Source organism: Balaenoptera borealis (assembly GCF_965194805.1).
Source record: "Balaenoptera borealis genome assembly, chromosome: 13".
NCBI classification, from domain to species: domain Eukaryota; kingdom Metazoa; phylum Chordata; class Mammalia; order Artiodactyla; family Balaenopteridae; genus Balaenoptera; species Balaenoptera borealis.
Genome location: NC_138870.1, coordinates 53185683 through 53207377, shown reverse-complemented (window position 1 = coordinate 53207377; position 21695 = coordinate 53185683). Strand labels below are relative to the sequence as shown.

The window sequence follows — 21695 nt, the reverse complement described above, 5'->3', positions numbered from 1 at the left end:
TTCCAAGACTGAACCAGACAGAATTAGAAAATATAAACTGACCTATCACAAGTAATGAAATTGAAACTGTAATTACAAATCTTTAAACAAACAAAAGTCCAGGACCAGAAGGCTTCACAGGTGAAGTCTATCAAACATTTAGAGAAGAGCTAACACCAATCCTTCTCAAACTCTTCCAAGAAATTGCAGAGGGAGAAACACCCCCAAGTTCATTCTACGAAGCCACCATCACCCTGATATGAAAACCAGAGAAAGATATCACACGCACAAAAAATTATAGACCAATATCATTGATGAATATAGATGCAAAAATCCTGAACAAAATACTAGCACATAGAATGCAACAGCACATTAAAAGGATCATACACCATGATCAAGTGGGATTTATCCCAGTGACGCAAGGATTCTTCAATATACGCAAGTCAATCAATGTGATACACTACATTAACAAATTAAGGAATAAAAACCATATGATCATCTCAATTGATGCAGAAAAAGCTTTTGACAAAATTCAACACCAATTTGATAAAAACTCTCCAGAAAATGGGCAGAGGGAACCTACCTCAACATAATAAAGGCCATATATGACAAATCCACAGCAAGCATCATACTCAATGGTGTTAAAATGAAAGCTTTTCCAGTAAGATCAGGAACAAGACAAGGATGTCCACTATTGCCACTCCTTTTTTTTTTAAATTAATTTATTTATTTAATTTATTTAATTAATTTATTTTTGGCTGCGTTGGGTCTTCGTTGCTGCGTGCAGGCTTTCCCTAGTTGCAGCGAGCGGGGGCTACTCTTCGTTGAGGTGAGTAGGCAGTGGCTTCTCTTACTGCAGAGCATGGGCTCTAGGTGTGCGGGCTTCAGTAGTTGTGGCACGTGGGTTCAGTAGTTATGGCTCGTGGGCTGTAGAGCACAGGCTCTGTACTTGTGGCACATGGGCTTAGTTGCTCCGCGGCATGTGGGATCTTCCCGGACCAGGGCTCGAACCCATGTCCCCTGCATTGGCAGGCAGATTCTTAACCACTGTGCCACCAGGGAAGCCCTTACCACTCTTATTCAACATAGTTTTGGAAGTCCTAGCCATGGCAATCAGGGAAGAAAAATAAATAAAAGGAATACAAATTGGAAAAGAAGAAGTAAAACTGTCACTGTTTGCCAAGGACATGTTACTATCCAGAGAAAATCCTAAAGGTGCCACCAGAAAACTACCAGAAGTAATCAATGAATCTGGTAAGGTTGCAGGATACAAAATTAATGCACAGAAAACCTCTGGCATTCCTATACACCAACAACAAAAAATCATAAAGAGAAATTAAGGAAACACTCCCATTTACCACTGCAACAAAAAGAATAAAATACCTAGGAATAAACCTGCCTAAGGAGGCAAAGACTTGTACTCAGAAAACTATAAAACACTGATGAAAGAAATCAAGGATGCATAAACAGATGGAGAAATGTATCATGTTCTTGGATTGGAAGAATCAATATTGTGAAAATGACTATGCTACGCAAAGCAATTTACAGAGTCAATGCAATCCCTATCAAACTACCAATGGCATTCTTCACAGAATTAGAACAAAAAATTGCACAATTCATATGGAACCACAAAAGACCCTGAATAGCCAAAGCAATCTTGAGAAAGAAAAATGGAGCTGGAAGAATCAGGCTCCCCCACTTCAAACTATACCACAAAGCTACAGTAATCAAGACACTATGGTACTGGCACAAAAACAGAAATATAGATCAATGGTACAGGATAGAAAGCCCAGAGATAAACCCACACACATATGGTCACCTTATTTTTGATAAAGGAGGCAAGAATACAGAATGGAGAAAAGACAGCGTCTTCAATAAGTGGTGCTGCGAAAACTGGACAGCTACACGTAAAAGAATGAAATTAGAACACTATCTAACACCATACACAAAAATAAACCGCAAATGGATTAAAGACTTAAATGTAAGACAAGACACTATAAAACTCTTAGAGGAAAACATAGGAAAAACACTCTTTGACATAAAACACAGCAAGATCTTCTTTGACCCACCTCCTAGAGTAACAGAAATAAAAACAAAAATAAACAAAAGGGACTTAATTAACTTAAAAGCTTTTGCACAGCAAAGGAAACCATAAACAAGACAAAAAGACAACCTTCAGAATGGGAGAAAATATTTGCAAATGAAACAACGGACAAAGGATTAATCTCCAAAATCTCCAAAACAGCTCATGGAGCTCAATATCAAAAAACCAAACAATCCAGTTACAAAATGGGCGGAAGACCTAAATAGACATTTCACCAAGGAGGACATACAGATGGCCAAGAGGCACATGAAAAGATGCTCAACATCACTAATCATTAGAGAAATGCAAATTAAAACTAAAATGAAGTATCACCTCATGCCAGTCAGAATGGCCATTATCAAAAAATCTATAAACAATAAATGCTGTAAAGGGTTTGGTGAAAAGGGAACCCTTCTGCACTGTTCGTGGGAATGTAAATTGATACAACCACCATGGAGAACAGTATGGAGGTTCCTTAAAAAACTAAAAATAAAACTACCATATGACCCAGCAATCCCACTACTGGGCATATACCCTGAGAAATCCATAATTCAAAAAGAGTTATGTACCACAATGTTCATTGCAGCTCTATTTACAATAGCCAGACATGGAAGCAACCTAAGTGTCCATCAACAGGTGAATGGATAAAGAAGATGTGGCACATATATACAATGGAATATCACTCAGCCATAAAAGGAAACTAAATTGAGTTATTTGTAGTGAGGTGATAGACCTAGAGTCTATCATACAGAGTGAAGTAAGTCAGAAAGAGAAAAACAAATACCATATGCTAATGCATATATATGGAATCTAAAAAAAAAAAATGGTACTGATGAACCTAGTTTTAGGGCAGGAATAAACAGGTAGACATAGAGAATGGACTTGAGGACTTGGGGTGGGAGGGGAAAGCTGGGGCAAAGTGAGAGTAGCATCAACATATATACACCACCGAATGTAAAACAGTTGGCTGGTGGGAAGCAGCAGCATAGCACAGGGAGATCAGCTCAGTGCTTTGCGATGACCTAGAGGGGTGGGATAGGGAGGATGGGAGGGAGGCTCAAGAGGGAGGGGATATGGGGACATGTGTATGCATATGGCTGATTCGCTTTGCTGTGCAACAGAAGCTAACACAGTATTGTGAAGCAATTATACTCCAAAAAAGATCTATTAAAAAAATAATAGACAAAGTGAGATATAGAAAAGCCTTTGTATTCCATTAAACCATGTGTTTAAAAATGCTGCATACTCCTAAGAAGGAAATAGTCAGCTTCAAAAATCAAGGAGTAAGGTTGGGGCAGGGCACTCACTCAGGGGCAATGGAGTCTGGTCAAACTCTACCCTCAGGGTTTCTACTTCAACAATTGGGTAGCAGACCCTGCCCCAACAGGGCAGTGTTAACCATGGAGCAAAGAGGATGCCTGCCCAAAATCCAGTGCAGGCTCTGGATACCACAACGCCAATCATACTTCTTATCAAGGGGATAAGGGGCAGCACACTCTGAGGAAAAACATGGCTGGCATCCACACCAAAACCAGCCCTCACACCAAAAATACTGGACTCACACAGTCTACACAGGGAAGCTCCCACATAAAAACACCTCTTCAAGACCACAGTAGATAACAGTTTCTCTTAAATTCAGAGAGACAGAGAAAGCTAAGTAAAATGAAAAAGCGGAGGAACTACTCCCAATTAAAGAACAAGAGAAATCCCCTGAAAGAATAAATAATGAAACATGCTTCACCAGTCTACTATACCCTGAGTTCAAAAAGGAGGTAGCTGGATACAAGATACATATACAGAAATCAGTTGCATGTTTTTACACAAAAATGAAATATCAGAAAGAGAAAGAAAAACAAATCCTATTTAAAATCATGTACAAAATACCTAGGAATAAACTTAACCAAGGAGGTGAAAGACCTATATGCTGAAAACTATGAAATATTGATAAAGGAAACTGAAGTTGATTCAAAGAAATGGAAAGATATCCCATGCTCTTGGATTGGAAGAATTGATATTATTAAAATGGCTATACTACCCAAAGCAATCTACAGATTTAACGCAATACCTATCAAAATACCCATGACATTTTTCACAGAACTAGAACAAATGATCCTAAAATTTATACAGAACCACAAAAGACCCAGAATTACCAAAGCAATCCTTAGGAAAAAGAACAAAGCTGGAGGCATAACCGCCCAGACTTCAAACTATCCTACAAAGCTACAATGATCAAAACAGTGTGATACTGGCACAAAAACAGACATATAGATCAACAGAACAGAAGAGAAAGCCCAGAAATAAACCCATGCACCTACAGTCAATTAATCTATGGCAAAGGAGGCAAGAATATACAATGGAGAAAAGACAGTCTCTTCAACAAGTGCTGTTGGGAAAGCTGGACAGCTACATGTCAATCAATGAAACTAGAACACTCCCTCACACTGTACACAAAAATAAACTCAGAATGGTTTAAAGACACAAATATAAGACATGACACCATAAAACTCCTAGAAGAGAACATAGGCAAAACATCTCAGACATAAATCATAGGAATATCTTCTTAGATCAGTCTCCTAAAAGAAATAAAAGCAAAAAAAACCAAATAGGACCTAATCAAACTTAAAAGCTTTTGCATAACAAAGGAAACTATCAAAGTGAAAAGACAACCTACAGAATGCGAGAAAATATGTGTAAATGGTGCAACCAACAAGGGGTTAATATCTAAAACATACAAACATTTCATGAACTCAATATCAAAAAAAAAAAAGAACCCAATCAAAAAATGGGCAGAATATCTATATAGACATTTCTCCAAAGAAGACATACAGATGGACAACAGGTACATGAAAAGATGCTCAATATCACTAATTATTAGAGAAATGCAAATCAAAACCAGTGAGGTAACATCTCATACTGGTCAGAATGGCTATCATGAAAAAGTCTACAAATAATAAATCGTAGAGAGGGTGTGGAGAAAAGGGAACCCTCCTACAATGTTGGCAGGAATGTAATTTGTACAATCACTGTGGAAAACAGTATGGAGGGTCCTTAAACACTAAAAATAAAGCTACCATATGATCCAGCAATTCCACTCTTGGGTATATACCCAGAAAAGATAAAAACTCTAATTCAAAAAGAAACATGCACCCCAATGTTCATAGCAGCACTATTTATGATAGTCAAGCCATGAACACAACCCAGATACTCATTAACAGATGATTGTCTTATGAAGATGTGAATATATATATATATATATATATATATATATATATAAAATGGAGTATTACTCAGCCATAAAAAAGAATGAAATTCTATAATACCATTTGCAACAATGTGGATGAACCTAGAGAATACTATGCTTAGTGAAGTAACTCAGACAGAGAAAGACAAATATTATATGATATCATTTATATGTGGAATCTAAAAAATAATACAAATGAATCTATATACAAGACAGAAACAGACTCGCAGACATAGAAAACAAACTTATGTTTACCAAAGAGGAAAGGGAGAGGGGGAGGGATAAATCAGGAGTATACAATTAATAGATACAAACTATTGATACTATACATAAAATAGATAAGCAACAATGATTTATTATATAGCACAGGGAACTATATTCAATATCTTGTAATAACCTATAATGGAAAATAATCTGAAGAAAACATATATAACTGAATCACTTTGTTGTACACCTGAAACTCACAATATTGTGAATCAACTATACTTCAATTTTAAAAAATGCAAAAAAAAAAAAAAATTAACAAGGAGTAAGTACCAGTCTTCTTCCATAATCTAATAGGCTGCTTTGTGTAGAAACTTCTAGGTATAGGAAAATTGTAACTGAAGTCATTCTTTTAAGTCTTAGAAATGGAATATAAGTGTTTGTCCTTAGCTTTGAAGAGCAGTATAAAAATATGTCCCTGAAAATGGCTTAGTAATAAGATTTATTCATTCAGTTATTCATTCATTCATTCACATTTTAAATTCAACAAATAGTTATTTGGGACATTCTATGTGCGTAATACCATACTAGGGGATGCGGAGGATACAAAGATGCATAAAACAAGATGTCATCCTTCACAGAGTTTACAATCTAGTTGGGAAAATTAAATTTGTGCACAATTAACTTGACTGCAATGTAATATATGACCCAAGGAAATTTTTTCCATTTGATACAACCAACTTCACTGAGCACTTGTGTTCCTATGTCTTACTAGGTCCTAAGAATACAAATATGAATACAACACTTGTAATAACAGAAAAAGTCTTGGATTCAAGTTGGTCTTTATAAGGAATGACTGTGTAGCACTTAGAGCTTGAGGAAGAAGCAAGTTTCTTATCATCAGAGGCGTGATTCATAGGCTGGTGGTGACATTTCGGGAATATAGAGAGAAGGACTTAAAACACAAGCTGATTGGTCACAGGATTTGACCATTACCTTCTTTCCAATCTTGAGACTTTAAAATTTTGTGCTTCTTTCAAAGGTAGACAGGTGTTTCAGAAATTCTCAAGTCATCACGTGTCTGCTCCAGGTTTAGATGGAGTCTTCCTCCTATAGTGGAGTTGAAACATTTCTTTAGAAGTACTAGTGTTTGTTTGTTTTTTTAATATAAATTTATTTATTTACTTTTGGCTGCACTGGGTCTTCGTTGCTGCACGCAGGCTTTCTCTAGTTGTGGCGAGCGGGGGCTACTCTTTGTTGCGGTGTGAGGGTTTCTCATTGTGGTGGCTTCCCTTGTTGCGGAGCACAGGCTCTAGGCGCATGGGCTTCAGCAGTTGTGGCACATGGGCTCAGTAGTTGTGGCTCACGGGCTCTAGAGCACAGGCTCAGTAGTTGTGGCACATGGGCTTAGTTGCTCCGTGGCATATGGGATCTTCTGGACTAGGGCTCAAACCCGTGTCCCCTGCATTGGCAGGCGGATTCTTAACCACTGCGCCACCAGGGAAGTCCCCTAATCAGTGTTTTTAAACATAGCGAGTCCCATCAGCCCAGAGGACACTGTTTGTGGTCATTTTCTTTTTTTTTAAAAGCCTCATTCAAAGAGCATGTTTCTTCACTTAAAAAACTATGAAGTAATCACAAAGATCGATCCAAATTCAGTACATAGTATTGATATTTGGCCCTCTTAATAATGGCTTCCCGCAGTTTGTCCAAAAATCAAAACTTTTTTCTTCAAAGTATTTGACTCACTTCAAATAGCATGCAGAGTACTGTATTTGGGGCCAATTAATTGAATTTATCAAAAGTGAAAGGAAAATAGAGATCTATTACAGCAATTGCATGACGAGGCGACAATGCTCATTTTTAAAATATATTTTGAAGTACGGTCCTCTAAGTTGGTCTGCTTTCTTATTTTGGTTTAAAGGCTCAAGAGCAATGAAAATGAAGTATTTCCACATCCAAAATAACAATGTAAATTTCCATTTTGCTTTTTTCCTATAAAATTAGCCATAAATAATTGGATTAAAAAATTTGAGATGTGGAATTTTAATTGTTAAATTTTACTTCTGAGTCTTTCTCCTAAAGCTTCTCTTATAAAATTTTATCTCTGAAAGAAGAAGAATTTTCCAGTGGTTCTAGAACTGTCACTGCACAGGTTTCTAATCAGGAGGTTTGTTCTGTCATGAGCCCTTACCAAACATCTACTGTAGTAGATGGTGTAAGTTCTGGTGGCAAAGGGATTTCGATGAATTGGAGTTATAGAAATCAAACTGATGTTTGAATTATTACATCATCGCAGTGTGTGTGGACAGAACACCAGGGCCATCTAAATGGCAAACTAGGGGTGGTTTGGCCCCTTAGAGACAGAAGGTCAGAGTGAGAAACCGCTGGAGAGCATGCTTGCATTTAGAAAGTGGGTTTGAAAGTTTGTTGTTGTTTTAAACTAATTTGCAAAAACGGCAGCACATAGCCATGACTAAGACTGCAGATTTATAACGAGATTAGCGGGGTTCATATCCAAACGCTATTGCTTACGAGCTTTTTATTTTCTCTTTAGACAACTTCTTTAATTAACCATTCTGTGCTTCAGGGTCCTCATCTTTAAATTGGAGATGATATTAGGATCTCAGTAGTTGTGAGGATTGAATGAGTGAGTGATATATGTTAAGAGCTTTGACCAGTGCCAGACGTAGTAAACACTCATTAAATTCTCAACCCCACGAAATAGGTGTGACAGTTAATTTTATGTGTCAGTTTAATTGGGCCAAGGGATGCCCAGATAGCTGGTAAAACATTTTTTCTGGGTGTGTCTGTGAGGGTGTTTCTGGAAGAGATTAGCATTTGAATCAGTAGACTGCCCTCACCAACGCTGGTAGACATCATACAATCATTGAGAGCCTAAACAGAATAAAAAGGCAGAGGAAGGGAGAATTTGCTCTTTGCTTGGGACATCCATCTTCTCCTACCTTCATAAATCAGCACTCCTCGTTCTTGGGCCTTCAGACTTGGACTAACACCACTGGCCCCCTGCCCCTGGTCTTCATGTTTGGACTGGAGCTGCACCACTGGCTTCCTGGGCCTCCAGCTTGCAGGCAGCAGATCATGGGACTTAGCTTTCATAATCTCATGAGTCAATTAAATTTCACCATATATCTAGGTATATCCTATTGGTTCTGTTTCTCTAGAGAACTCTGATTGATACTAATATCAAAATCCCTACTTTATAGATGAAGAAGTTAAGGCACAAAACAATTAAGTAATTTGCCCAAGAGTACCGCCTGGTAAGTGGCAGAGATGGGTTTTGAACCCAGGCAGAGTGGCTTGAGATTGCATATGATGATCCCAGTATAAATAAGAAATTTTAGTTAAATTTTAGTGGCACTGTCAAGATCAGGTCTTGGTTGGTTAAAATATTGAATACTACATAAGAAAAATGTCTTTAAAGTATGAGTATTGCTAATAAAAACATTTAAGGCTATTAAGCCTCAGGGGAAAAAGAACAAGTTTCCTACAACTATGTCACTGAACCCTACTTTAATAGATAAAAGGAGAATGTTATCATAAAGGCTGTATTTAGATGAAATTTGAACCAATGGGTAAGGATAAGAGTGTACAGCTCATTCACTTAGGAATATTAATCTAATAAAATTGAATAAATTCCTTCCATTATTTTTCTTGGCCTACAGGGAAGTCAGTAAAAGCTAAAGTATGATAGAGTCACGTTAGGTCAGATTCAACTCAGAGTAGGGGTCTTGAGGAAGTGGTCTGAATTTTTTACAAATCTTTTTGACTTCTCTGGCCTGGCTGGAGTCATGTTTATACTGAACTATCTACAAGTTGCAGTTTCAAGTGTTTGCTTCCTGAAGCCACCAGCTTTCTGAGCACCTGCACATTACAAGGGAAAAGTGGGCAATTGCCATGCTGACACTGCGGTACAGCCCTGTGATTTAAGAGCACAGATGGTGGAGTCAGAACAAGGGGGTTTACAGTCCAGGGCTGCCACTTCCTTGCTACATGACATTCGACAAGTTACTTACCGGCTCTGCACTTTGTTTTCTTCAGGTACAAAAGGGAGATAGTAATGAAACCCACTTCATAGAGTTATTGTGAGGATTAAGCGAGTTCATATGAGTAAATCTTAGGTGGATGACCAACACATAGAAAGAATAATGGAAAGGTTAGCTCTTCTTAATGTTATTTGTGGTGGCTCACAGAGTCGCCTTGTTAACTTGGCTGATGTGTCCACTGGTGATGGATGTGTACACATCTATGCTTTAGTCACAATGTAGTAACAGAGTGAAACCTCGTTTAAGAATCAGGAAGCTAATCAGACCTTTAAATTAACATAACTTAAAAAACACGTTGATTTTATAAGGAAATAGTAAATTAAAATAGCACCATATGCTTTGTGACCACCTAGAGGGGTGGGATAGGGAGGGTGGGAGGGAGACGCAAGAGGGAGGAGATATGGGGATATATGTGTATGTACAGCTGATTCACTTTGTTATAAAGCAGAAGCGAACACAACACTGTAAAGCAATGATACTCCAATAAAGATGTTAAAAAAAAAAAAATAGCACCATGATGTTTTAAGAACTGAGTAAAGAGAGAACAGTGTTTAAACAAAATACCAGAAAACTCCCAATCTCAAATTTTTAGGATATCAGTTCAAGTTCAGTTCCATTTCTAATAGGTTTTAAATCTATCACATGAGGCACTCATCACTGATAAATTCTGCCAATACTCCTCATGTGTCTTAGGTTAGTCCCATAACATTTCTGAACCTCAATATTCTCATTTATAAAACCAAAGTACTCTTTGCCTTGTTTGATTCACTGGACAGTTGGGAGGGGGGTGAGATGCTATACCTAAAAGAAGCCCACTATCATAAAATATCAAACTGTTATAAGTTGGGCAAAATACTGTGTTACTGTAAGAATGATTCTTAGGCGTCACAATATCCTCAGGTTTAGAAAAGCAAATTAATCTAGTCTCGTAAAATCACAAGGACAGAAAAATAGACTAAAATTTTATAAAGATTCTTACCAAGTGTTGAAATGAAAAGATGTGCTGATTATACGAGATATGTAAATTCCTGCAATATTTCAGCCAGAGAGGATATTGCCACTCCCAAATCAGTAAGGCCATCACTCCACTAAAGAGAGGATGCAGAAGGCTGCTGAAGACATGATTTTATCCTGGGAATTCCAGGCTTTTGAGCAGACCAGGAAAGAGATGAGTTCTGGCCAGGAAGGCTTTTAGGGACTCTCATACCATATCAGAAGGGTAGCCCCCTTCTCTGCCTGTGTGTCCTGAATTCTTCTTCTCAGGTGCTGGACCCCGGAGAGGTAGAAGAAATCAGGCTGCGATTGCTGCTTCTATCTTTGCATTCACCATGTAAGAGAGCACATTGACGCAGCAATTCTTCTTGTAAGAACTGGTCCTACAGAAATACTTACACTGGTATGCATTAATATATGTTTAGCATGCAACATTGCTTGTGACACTGATAGCTAAAAATTGGAAACAATCTAAATGCCCACCGATCCGGAGTTTGTTAAATAAATTATGGTACATACAATCTATGGAATATTTACTCCATGTATGCAAAGCATTAAAAAATGAAGTAGATTTCCATGTAAGGACATGGAATGGTGTTCACAACGTACTAAGCAAAAACAGAAAGCTACACTACAGTGTGTGAAGTATGATACCACTTTTGGAAAGAAGTATAAAGCTCTTTTGCCCTCTCCTTATCCATATGTAAACGTGTATACATATATGTAAAAGCTCAGAAAAAATGTTTGTGAGAATGTACAACATATGTTAATAGTGGTTTCTTTTGGAAGGAGAACATGGGAGAGAGGACAATTTTTTACTTTACGCATTTCTGGATTGTTTGAATTTTTTATAGTGGGTGTTACTTTTCAATTAGGAAGACAGTCAATTAGGAAGACACTTTAAATACACACACAACCACACACACGAACTAAAGTCCAGGTAAATGTTGTAACCTGTCTCTTTAGCACCTTCTTATTCCCTCCTCCCCATTATCCTTACCTTGCCTAATTAATTCAAGTGCCACTCTGGACTACGTGCAGAGCTTCAAGGTCTAAATATCAAACCAGGAGGGTCCTCAGACTGTGTGGGTGACCACGCCCACTCCCTCCTTCTGGGACAGATTTTATTAGTAGCAGTTTGTGTTAATGGTCTTTGTGGCCCACGCCAAGCTGCTACCAACTCATCTTGTATGTATTACTTTAGGGCTCCATTCAGAACCCCTTGCACCTGCTGAGATTCTGCTTTTAATTTTCCATTGTTATAAGTGTTTTTCCTCAAATTTAAAAGTTTGCTGTTGGGTTGGACTTTATATTTTTTCACCAAAAAAGCAATGTTTGTATATTTTTCCCTAAAATGTTCTTTGTATCAATAATAACATGGTCTCTTGGTTCAGATGATCAACTACATTGATCTATAAGTCCTGTTTAATTCATTGAGCATCTGTTGAAACTGGAACAACTATTCTATTTACTGGACCGTTGCCAACATTGGATAGCCATGTGGCAACTGAATGTACCAGATTGGAAGCTTCCCTACCAAATATACTTACAGGTTGCCTTTATCATTTTCCATTTTAATGCATGTTTAAAATTTTTCTGATGATAAATGAATGCCTTTTGGGGTCTAGAATCAAAAAGATTTCCTGACATTTAAATAAATACTAGCACACACTCACTCCTGATGTTTGTAAGGAGTACATGTTTAGAATGATATAATTCCCAAGCACTATGACAGCAAACAATTTCCCCAGTAAGATGCAATACGGCATCACTAAATTTTTTTAATAATTCCTTCAAATCTCTAATAATTTTATAAATACAGTACTAAAGTTATATTTGAACTTCTTTATTTATGGCGGTTTTTATTTGTGTTTGTTTTTGATTGTTGTGCATTTTAGAATCAAACCTTTTTTCTTTTCTTTTTTTTTTAATCATTTACTAAAAGTCCCCATGTACAAGAAGACAAGTAGCAACAATGAAACCAACTTGATATGTGGATACTCTGCAGACAGCTAGGCCCATTCACTAGTGGAGAGACTCATTCTCCCCTTGATGCCACTTTATAACCTTAGCAAGATCACAACCTATCATGGGAATCAGTCACTTATAAATGGTTAAACAATGAAGGTTAAATTTGTGCATGCTAAGTACCATATTATATCACTTATATGTGGAATCTAAAATATGACACAAATTATCTATGAAACAAACAGATTCACACACATAGAGAACAGACTTGTGGTTGCCAAGGGGGAGGGGGAACAAGGGAGGGATGGAGTGGGAGTTTGGGATTAGCAGATGCAAAGTATTACATATAGAATGGATAAACAAGAAGGTCGTACTGTAGAGCACGGGGAACTATATTCAATATCCTATGATACATCATAATGGAAAAGAATATGAAAAAGAATGTATAAATATGTATAACTGAATCACTTTGCTATACAGCAGAAATTAACACATTGTAAGCCAACTATACTTTAATAAAATAAATTTAAAAAATTTGTGCATGCTTAAGTCCACTATATTTAAAGTGAATTAGCCAACACTAATAATCCCTTCTCTTTGTTGCTACTTGTCACTTTGTGGAAGAAAAGTGAGCCACCATTAAACAGTACTACCCTTCCGTCTCCAAGTTACCCTTCCAAACCTTTAGATGTACCTTAGTGGAAAAGGGTACAAATGGGACAATATATTTTCTTTGCTTCAGGATTCATGTTTCTGTTGGAAAGAGCACTGGACTTAGAGTCTGAATATCTGCCATTTCTAAGCTACGATGTTGACCAAGTCACTTAATCTCCTTGATCTACAGTGTCCACATTGCCACATGACATGTTAGGGCAGCAAAGATCTATAAAACTCCTAAGCTTCAGATCCAAATGTCTACCTGCCTATTAGACAATTCCAACTGGGCATCCTTTGCATATCCATTAAATATCTCAAAGATTACATGTCAAAACAGAACTCTTAATTTTTCCCATCATATTTGTCCCTATCTTTGTCTTCACCTATTTCAGTTAAGGGTTTCACCATGTTTCCAGTTTTTCAGGAAAAAAACCTAGGGGTCAGACGTCAGCAAGATGGCATAGAGGAGACCCTAGCCTCCATCCCCCAATGAAGATCAACAGTTAGACAGCTATCCACAAACAAGAATAGCTCTAGGAGAGCTCCAGAGTGCAACTTAAGAAAATTCAGCAACACAGCAGAGGAGAAAATCTGAGAATAACTGTACAGAGAAGGAAGAACGGTTTCATTTTGATTACTTCTTCAAATGGGCAGATATCTATGCACAGCTACAAGGATCACAAAATCAGGGAAACATGACTCCACCAAAGAAATACAGTAAACTTCCAATAACTGACGCCCCAAAAATGGAGATCCAGAAATTGCCTGACAAATAATTCAAAATAATTGTGCTCAATATGATCAGAGAGCTACAAGAGAACACAGGTACACAATTTAATGACAACCTACGGGATGGGAAAAATATCTGCAAACCAAATATCTGATACGGGGTTAATATCCAAAATATATAAAGAACTCATGCAACTCAATAGGAAAAAAAACAAATTACCAATTAAAAAATGGAAAAAGGACCTAAACAGACGTTTTTCCAAAGAAGACATATGAATGGCCAACGGGTACATGAAAAGGTGCTCAACATCACTAATCATAAGGGAACTGCAAGTCAAAAGCACAGTGAGACATCACCTCATGCCTGTTAGAGTGGCTGTCGTCAAAAAGCCAAGAGAGCAAATGCTGGCAAGAAGCCACCATGTGACCCTCTCAGGAACAACGACATGGTCCAGCAATGCCACTTCTGGGAATACACCCAAAGGAAACAAGACCACTATGCTGAAGAGATATCTGCACCCTCATGTCTACCGCAGTATTATTCACAACAGCCGAGACATGAAAATAACCTGCGTCCATCATGGATGAATAAAGAAGATGTAATACACATATATTATTCAGCTACAAAAAAAAGAAGGAAATCCTGCCACTTGTGACAACAGACAACATGGATGAACCTGGAGGGCATCATGCTAAGTAAAATAAGTCAGACAGAGAAAGACAAACACTATATGATGTCACTTAAATATGAAATCTAAAAGCATCAAACTCATAGATACAGAAAGTAGAATGGTGATTATCAGGAGTTGAGGGGTAGGAGAAATAGGGAAATGTTGGTCAAAGGGTACAAACTTTCAGTTGTAAGATGAATAAGTTCTGGGAATCTAGTATATGGTGTGGAGACTAGAGTTAACAATACTGTATTATATACTTGAAAGTTACTATTAGAGTGGAGCTTTAATAGTCTCTCCGTAACAACAAAAACAAAATGGTAACTATGTGAGGTGAAGGATATGTTAACTAACCTTATTTTGGTTATATTTTTGTATTCACAAAATATACTTGTATCAAATCATCACATTGTACACCTTAAATGTACACAATGCTATATGTCAATTATATCTCAATAAAGCTGGGAAAAAAAATCCCTAGGTGTCATATCCAAACCCACCTGTTAATCTTATTAGCTTAACCTCCAAAATACATCTGATCAGTTTTCATTATCTCTACTTCTCATCACCTCCAGTGCGATCACTGTTTTATTAGCCTCCTCTTTATTTCATTGGTGAGGGAGGGAATTCCATCCTAGGGTTATGGGGATGGCCAAACACAGCCAGCACTGGACAGATGAAAGTGACAGCAGTTTATTAGTCACGTATACTTACAGCCCAGGGGACACCACACACTATGCAGGGCCAAACAGAAGTTATACTTGGGAACAGAGTGAACAAGCAGAGGCTGAAAGAGACAGGCTTTGCAGTAGCAAGACGATGGGGTGTGCCCCAGTTCCTGCAGGAGGATGTGACTGTCTTGTTTCAATAATCCTGAGTGCTGCTGAAGAACCAAAATTTGCTACTCAGGGATGAGCAAGAATTGCACCCAGTCTGCTTGGTAAGGAGGGTTGTCTGGCTAGGGGACCTTATCTATGGGGCAGAGGGGGAGGGGAACTCGTGGTTAGGCAATTTGATGCCCTTCTGATTTTAGCAGATGTCAAAGCAATACATAATATTAATATTAGTTCTTTCACCACAGTCACCCTAGTCCAAGGCACTGTAATCTCTTATTGGAATTACTGTAGATTCTACTTCCTTAAAATTGCTTTCTTACAATCTTTCTACAACCTATTCTCCCAACAGCAGTTAGAACCATCTTTTACAAAAGATAATCAGATTATAACTCTCCCTACTTAACATCCCTCTATGACTTCCTGTGACATTTAGAATAAAACCGAAACTTCCTATGAAGGTCCACAAGTTTCAGATGATCTGGTTCCCACTTCCCTTTTCAGTCTCAAATACCGAACTCTTGGGCTCCCTCCCACTACCCTCACTTGAGCATAACTTCTGTCCTTTGAAAACACCAAGTTCATCGTAATCTTAGGGCATTTGTACCTGTGGTTATTTCTACTTGGAAAGCTCTTCCCAAAATCTGTGTTTAAATTCCTCCTCTTTATCACCCAGGTCTTTGTCAAATGTCGCTTTCTGAGAGAACTTACCTTGTGACTCAGCAAACACACCTTCCCTGTCACTCTCTGGCCCTGTACCTTGCTTCATTTTTTTCATAGCCACCTATTGCCACTTAAATTATCTTCAGTATTTATGAATTGATTTATTTTTAAGTTTTCCAAGGGCGAGGATTTTGTTTTGTTCACCATTGTACCCCTAATGCCTATAAAAGTGCCTGGCACATAGTAGATGCTTAATAAATATTTACTGAACAAAAGAATACAACTTATGTGTCTTTAAATCTCTGTTTAAACACTTCAGTCTGATACTCTCCTGCAGCCCTAGCATGATCTTAGGAACTCAAGGCTTCTAGGAATTTCAGCCTAAGAAAATAACCTTTTCTATTATTCTCCAAATATCTATCCTCATACCCTGAAGCTGAATCTACCAGTGGCTTTCTGAGGGCTAAAAAAGGATTTACTTTGATGAATCTCACTGTTGGTTCTTTCAATATGAAAACAGTCCAGTCCTGGCATCACACTTGTTTTTATGTTGTAGGAACCCTGCCTATCCCTGCTGGCTTGCTAATGCTCCTCATGGATTGTGATGTGAGAAGCACCAACCAAAAGGAAAGTTGCTTCTCAATATCTTCTCCCCCTTTTTGTATCCAAATATAAAACTAACCAGATCATTCTCCACTGAAATATAACTTTGCTGGCTTTCTTAATTATCTGTAGTATCCCACCCTCAGAGAGCTTGAATCAGCCTAAATTTATGAAGAGACTAGGCAGGATTCAGAATTTTGCTTCACCAAAAGTATGACCAAAGACTTGAGAGAAGGGAAAAAAAAAAAAAAAAAAGATGATTTGTCACAGAACTGAATTTGCCTTGGGAGAAAAAATTGATTTCCCCTAAGAAGTTGAGAGCTCTTCAATAAGCCTTAGGTCCACTGCTGACAAATTGGCTTTCCAATATTGCTTTCTTATGAAAATACATTCTAAATGGTATACCCCCTCCCACTAGCCATGGTGACTTAACAAATAAGGAAAGAATTATTTTCAACTTTCAAATTCTCCTTTGTTAAACAATAAAGGATGAGAGGTGAAAGTAAGGTTGAAATCCAATTTTTTTCCAAAGGCTGTATGTCTTTATTTTCACATTCTTACATATTCTTGCCTGAAGCAATGGTATTTTATGACCATTTAATTTCAAAAGTAAAGAGAAACGGCCCAGAGACATTCTTATCAGTATTAGGACACAATATCTACATCTTTTATGACAATATCCACTTAGTATTTACTTAACACTTCCCTCTCAATCATCTTCAATTATTATACAAATTGAGCTGGTGCCCAGTCAAGCATAAATACAAATTTATGGGTGAAATATTAAAGCAGAGATTATAAAAATGGCCAGTTACAAATATAGGCAAAAACTGATCTAAGGGAGCAAAATAATTGGACAACTTTTGTGTCTATAGTATTGCTGCTGAAGAGAGACAATTTTGGCTCAATACTTGACATATTTAGAATTCAACCTGTAGCTAAGTCAGTTTCATAGTGATTAAAATAGATGAATACTTTAGTGTTGACTCAGTTCACCCCAAACTCAAACAAACAACGAATGAAACAAATAACCAGCTTGATGTCTGGCTATATTGGTTATCTGCTGCTGCCATAAGAAATAACCACAAACGTAGCTGTTTAATACAACACACACATTTTTTACCTCTCAGGTCTGTAAGTCAGAAGTCCAGGTGGGTCTGACTGATTCCTCTGCTCTGGGTCGCGGAAGGTGAAATCAAGATGTTGGTTAGCCTGGGCCCTTATCTGGAGTCTTTGGGGGAGAATTCACTTCCCAGCTCACTCAGGTTGGTGGTGGAATTCAGTTCCTTGAGGTTGTAGAGCTAAGGTCCCCATTTCTTTCTTGGTTGTCAGCTGGGAGCCTCTTTTACCTTAGGGCTGCCTGTGCCCTTTATCACGCTGCTCACCCCACGAGGCTTTCAGTCTCTCTGCCTTCCCTTCTGCCTCACGCCTTCACTCACCAGCTGGAAAAAATATTCTGCTTTCAGCAGCTCATGTGATTAGATTGGGCCCACCTGGATAATCCAGAAGAATCTCTCTCTCGTTAGGCCTGTAAACTTGATTATAGCTGCAAAGTCCCTTTTGCCATATTCCAGGGTTTTAGATATTAGGGTGTGGACATCTTTGTGGGACCATTTTGCATACCACACTGGTTTATAAAGCTCCACCTAATATGGATTATAAATGTGAATTATAAAACTCTTGTTTTGGTACGTTACAGTCCCACTAACCTTCCTTCTCTTTCATGAATATGCTATGTCTATTTTTCTCCTCCGTTTTTGTACATTCTGTGCCTTTTGCTGGGAATGCTGTGCCCCAGATCCTCCTAAAGCTGATTCTTTTTCTTCATTCAGGTCTAAGTGTAAATGTCACCTCCTCTGAGGTGGTCTTCTTTGCAAGTTGCCTCTGTCCCTCAGTCACTCTGTCCCATTACATGATTTTATTTTATTTATAAGTTATCTTTATCATTTGTTTGTCTACCTGTTTATTGACTGCCTCAACCCATATGATTTAAGCTTCCTGAGGCCAGGGGCTGTAGCTGTCTTGCTTATTACTGCTTCTCCTATGTCAAGATCAATGCCTAGAACATGCGAAGATCTCAATATTTGTTGCCTATCCTGTGTTTTAGTTCTTCCTTTGAATAAATAAAATGATTTTGTACCACTTTACCTTTTAGTTAAAGCCAATACATTATTTTAATGAAAGATATTATAATAAATATATTTCACTTGCTGTGAAAATAGGTACATGTCTAAGCCTAAAACAAAACCAGATTGCAAGCAAATCGGGCAGCTGACGTTCTGTAAGGCTTAAAGTTGGGCTTCTCCACCCTGGCTGCAAATGAAAATCACCTGGGAAACATTAAAAAGAAATTGACTCTCAGTCCTCACACCAGACCAATTAAGGCAGAATCTCTGGAAATGGGGCTCTGGTATATTTAAAAATCTTCCCAGTGTCCTCCTGTAACGACCAGCAGCTGTTGCAGGAGCTCCAGAGCCTGAAAGCAGAGCTGAAGCTGGGGAAGTGGGTGCAGGGCCCACCCAGAGTGCCCCAGAGGAAGGGGCCCACAAGCAGAGTCAACAAATTCCACCGAAAGCAAAGTTACTGGTACTGGACTTAGTCTCCTACGACAATGTATTAGTTTGCTAGGGCTGCCACCATAAAGTACCACAAACTGTGTGGTTTAAACAACAGAAATTGTTGTCTCACAGTCTGGAGGCTAGACGTCCAAGGTCAATGTGTTGTCAAGGTTGGTTCCTTCTGAGGGCTGTGAGAGGAAGATCTATTCCAGGCCTCTCTCTTAGTTTCTCGTACTCGGCTGGCAATCTTTGGCATGCCTTCGCTTATAGATCTCTGCCTTTATCTTCACATGGCATTCTCCTGTGTCCTTGTCTGTCTCCAATTTTCTCTTCTTTATAAGGACTAGTCATATTGAATAAGGGGCCCACCCTACTTCAGTGTGACTCCTTAACTAATTACATCTGCCACAATTTTATTTCCAAATAACGTCACGTTCTGTGGTGCTGGGGGTCAGGTCCTCAACATATGAATTTGAGGAGGGGTACTGTTGGGCTGCACCCTGCAGGCCTGCAAGCCTTTTACTTGCCCAGCCTCAAGACTGAAGAAAGAGCCCTGGGTCAGTGACAGACATCGATGGTTAACAGATGGGATATCTTACATATCTGAAGCTAAAGGGTCCCGGAGCAACACCCTACTGTGGACATCAGATGGCAGGCAGGACAAGGCAGCAGCAGTCTTCGCTGTTGACAGGGCTGGGCGGCTGGGGGGTGGATAGGGAGACATCAGTTATAGGGAGAATTGACTATTGACGTCAGATTGGCTCATCGGTTACCAGGGAAACCAGCAGAGGGGCATAACTCTCTTAGCTCCTCCAGCCAAGTGCCTTCAAGAGGCAGAGGTCTTCCCTGTGTTAAACTATCAAAGGGGAGCCATTCTGATCTAAAGATTAGAACAGTCGCTAGCTGCGGGTAGGGGATAGGGCAAGTACGTAGGTATTTACTCATGTGCATAGCGTGTAGGTGAAGCAGGGGCTGGTGGAGCAGGGGCTGTACAGAGAGCTATCCTGGGTGGCCTGACCGTACAGGGACACACGGTTCCACCTATAAGTCACAAACACAAAACTAGAGAAGACACATGCCATGACTGTGTCCAGTCCTGGTCCTGGACTGAGGTCCTTGAGAGAGTGGAAGCACACACAGTGTGGCCTGCCTCTCAGGTAGGGACACTCTCCAGAGCTAGGAAGGTGGAGTGGAGCCCCGGCTGAGCACTGTGGTCACCTTGAGCTAAGGAGGCAGGAATGGGCGGCTGAGGCAGCTGGAATTTGCAAGATAGAGTACTAGAGAGGGAGGGCGTGGGGCAGGCTGGGAGGTGGGGGCAGAAGTCCACCTGGAGGTTCCCCGCAGGTGCTGGTCCAAGGGCGCAGGGCAAAACTCCATGAGGTATTGGAGGGTGGCCATTGCAGAGCTGAAAGCCAAAAGCTGAATTTGACCAATGGTGCTCTTGTAGACTGCATTTTAATTGATAACACTAGGGTTTTTGTACAAAATAGTAAGGATATGGATGTTATACCTTAATCTGTGAGGAATGTTCTTACATTTATTTTTGGGTCTAAATTAAGGATTAGTGGAGTTTTTTTTTTTTTTAATGAAAGAAGATAAATTGTCCCAGGATCCTGTATTAAGATAAATCTAAGGGTATTTCAAGTGATCTATCAATGGAATTAGATGAGAATATTTGGGTCTTTAGTTTCATCACCACTTAGGTTCCAGTGAATTTTGTGAATTTTTGCATCATCTGTTCCTAGAAGTTATTCTTCCCTGGCTCTGTGTCATCTGTCATAAGAGAGATACAAGTGAGAGCCCAGTGCTGGGGACATATGGCTGCCAGCTTGGCTACTGTGTTGAGAACAGATGGAGCACCTCTGACATTCTATTAAGACCCCAGAAAGTTCACACCTGAAGAGTAAGGGCCATCCCCTAGGATTAAAGACAAAAAGTAAAATATGTACTAACAAGAAAATAAATAAAACCAAGCCTGCTCAAAAGGATTGACTTAACAGATTAATACACAACACTGGAATTCCCTGGCAGTTCAGTGGTTAGGACTCCGTGTTTCCACTGCTGGGGTCTGGCGTTCAATCCCTGGTTGGGGAACTAAGATCCCACAAGCCGCATGGCATGGGCAAAAAAAAAAAAAAAGAAAAAAAAGATGTTTAAAAAAATACACAACACCAATTGAAGGAAGACAACCAATCCAGATTCTCTACCATGTATTATACGCAACATCCAGTGTATTATAAAAAAATGACTGGACATGCAAATAAGTAGGAAAATGTGACCCATAATCAAGAGAAAAGAGTCAACAAGCCTTGACTCCTACACTACACTACACAAAAATCAATTCAAGATGCAAATGTAAAAGTTAAAATTATAAAACACCTAGAAGAAAAGGTAGGGGAGTATCTTCATGACCTTGGAGGTAGACTAGGATTTCTAAGAGAGGACA

General features: G+C 38.8%; 1 long non-coding RNA gene across 1 annotated transcript in view; it reads right to left on the bottom strand.

The window, feature by feature from the left end:
• Window positions 1-21695, bottom strand: part of LOC309609598 — a 73112-nt gene that overhangs the window by 30186 nt on the left and 21231 nt on the right. The window contains exon 1 of the long non-coding RNA XR_014233504.1: window positions 6504-21695. This exon is cut by the window's right edge and continues 21231 nt beyond it. This is a non-coding gene — a long non-coding RNA (uncharacterized lncRNA). The remainder of the gene's footprint in view (window positions 1-6503) is intronic.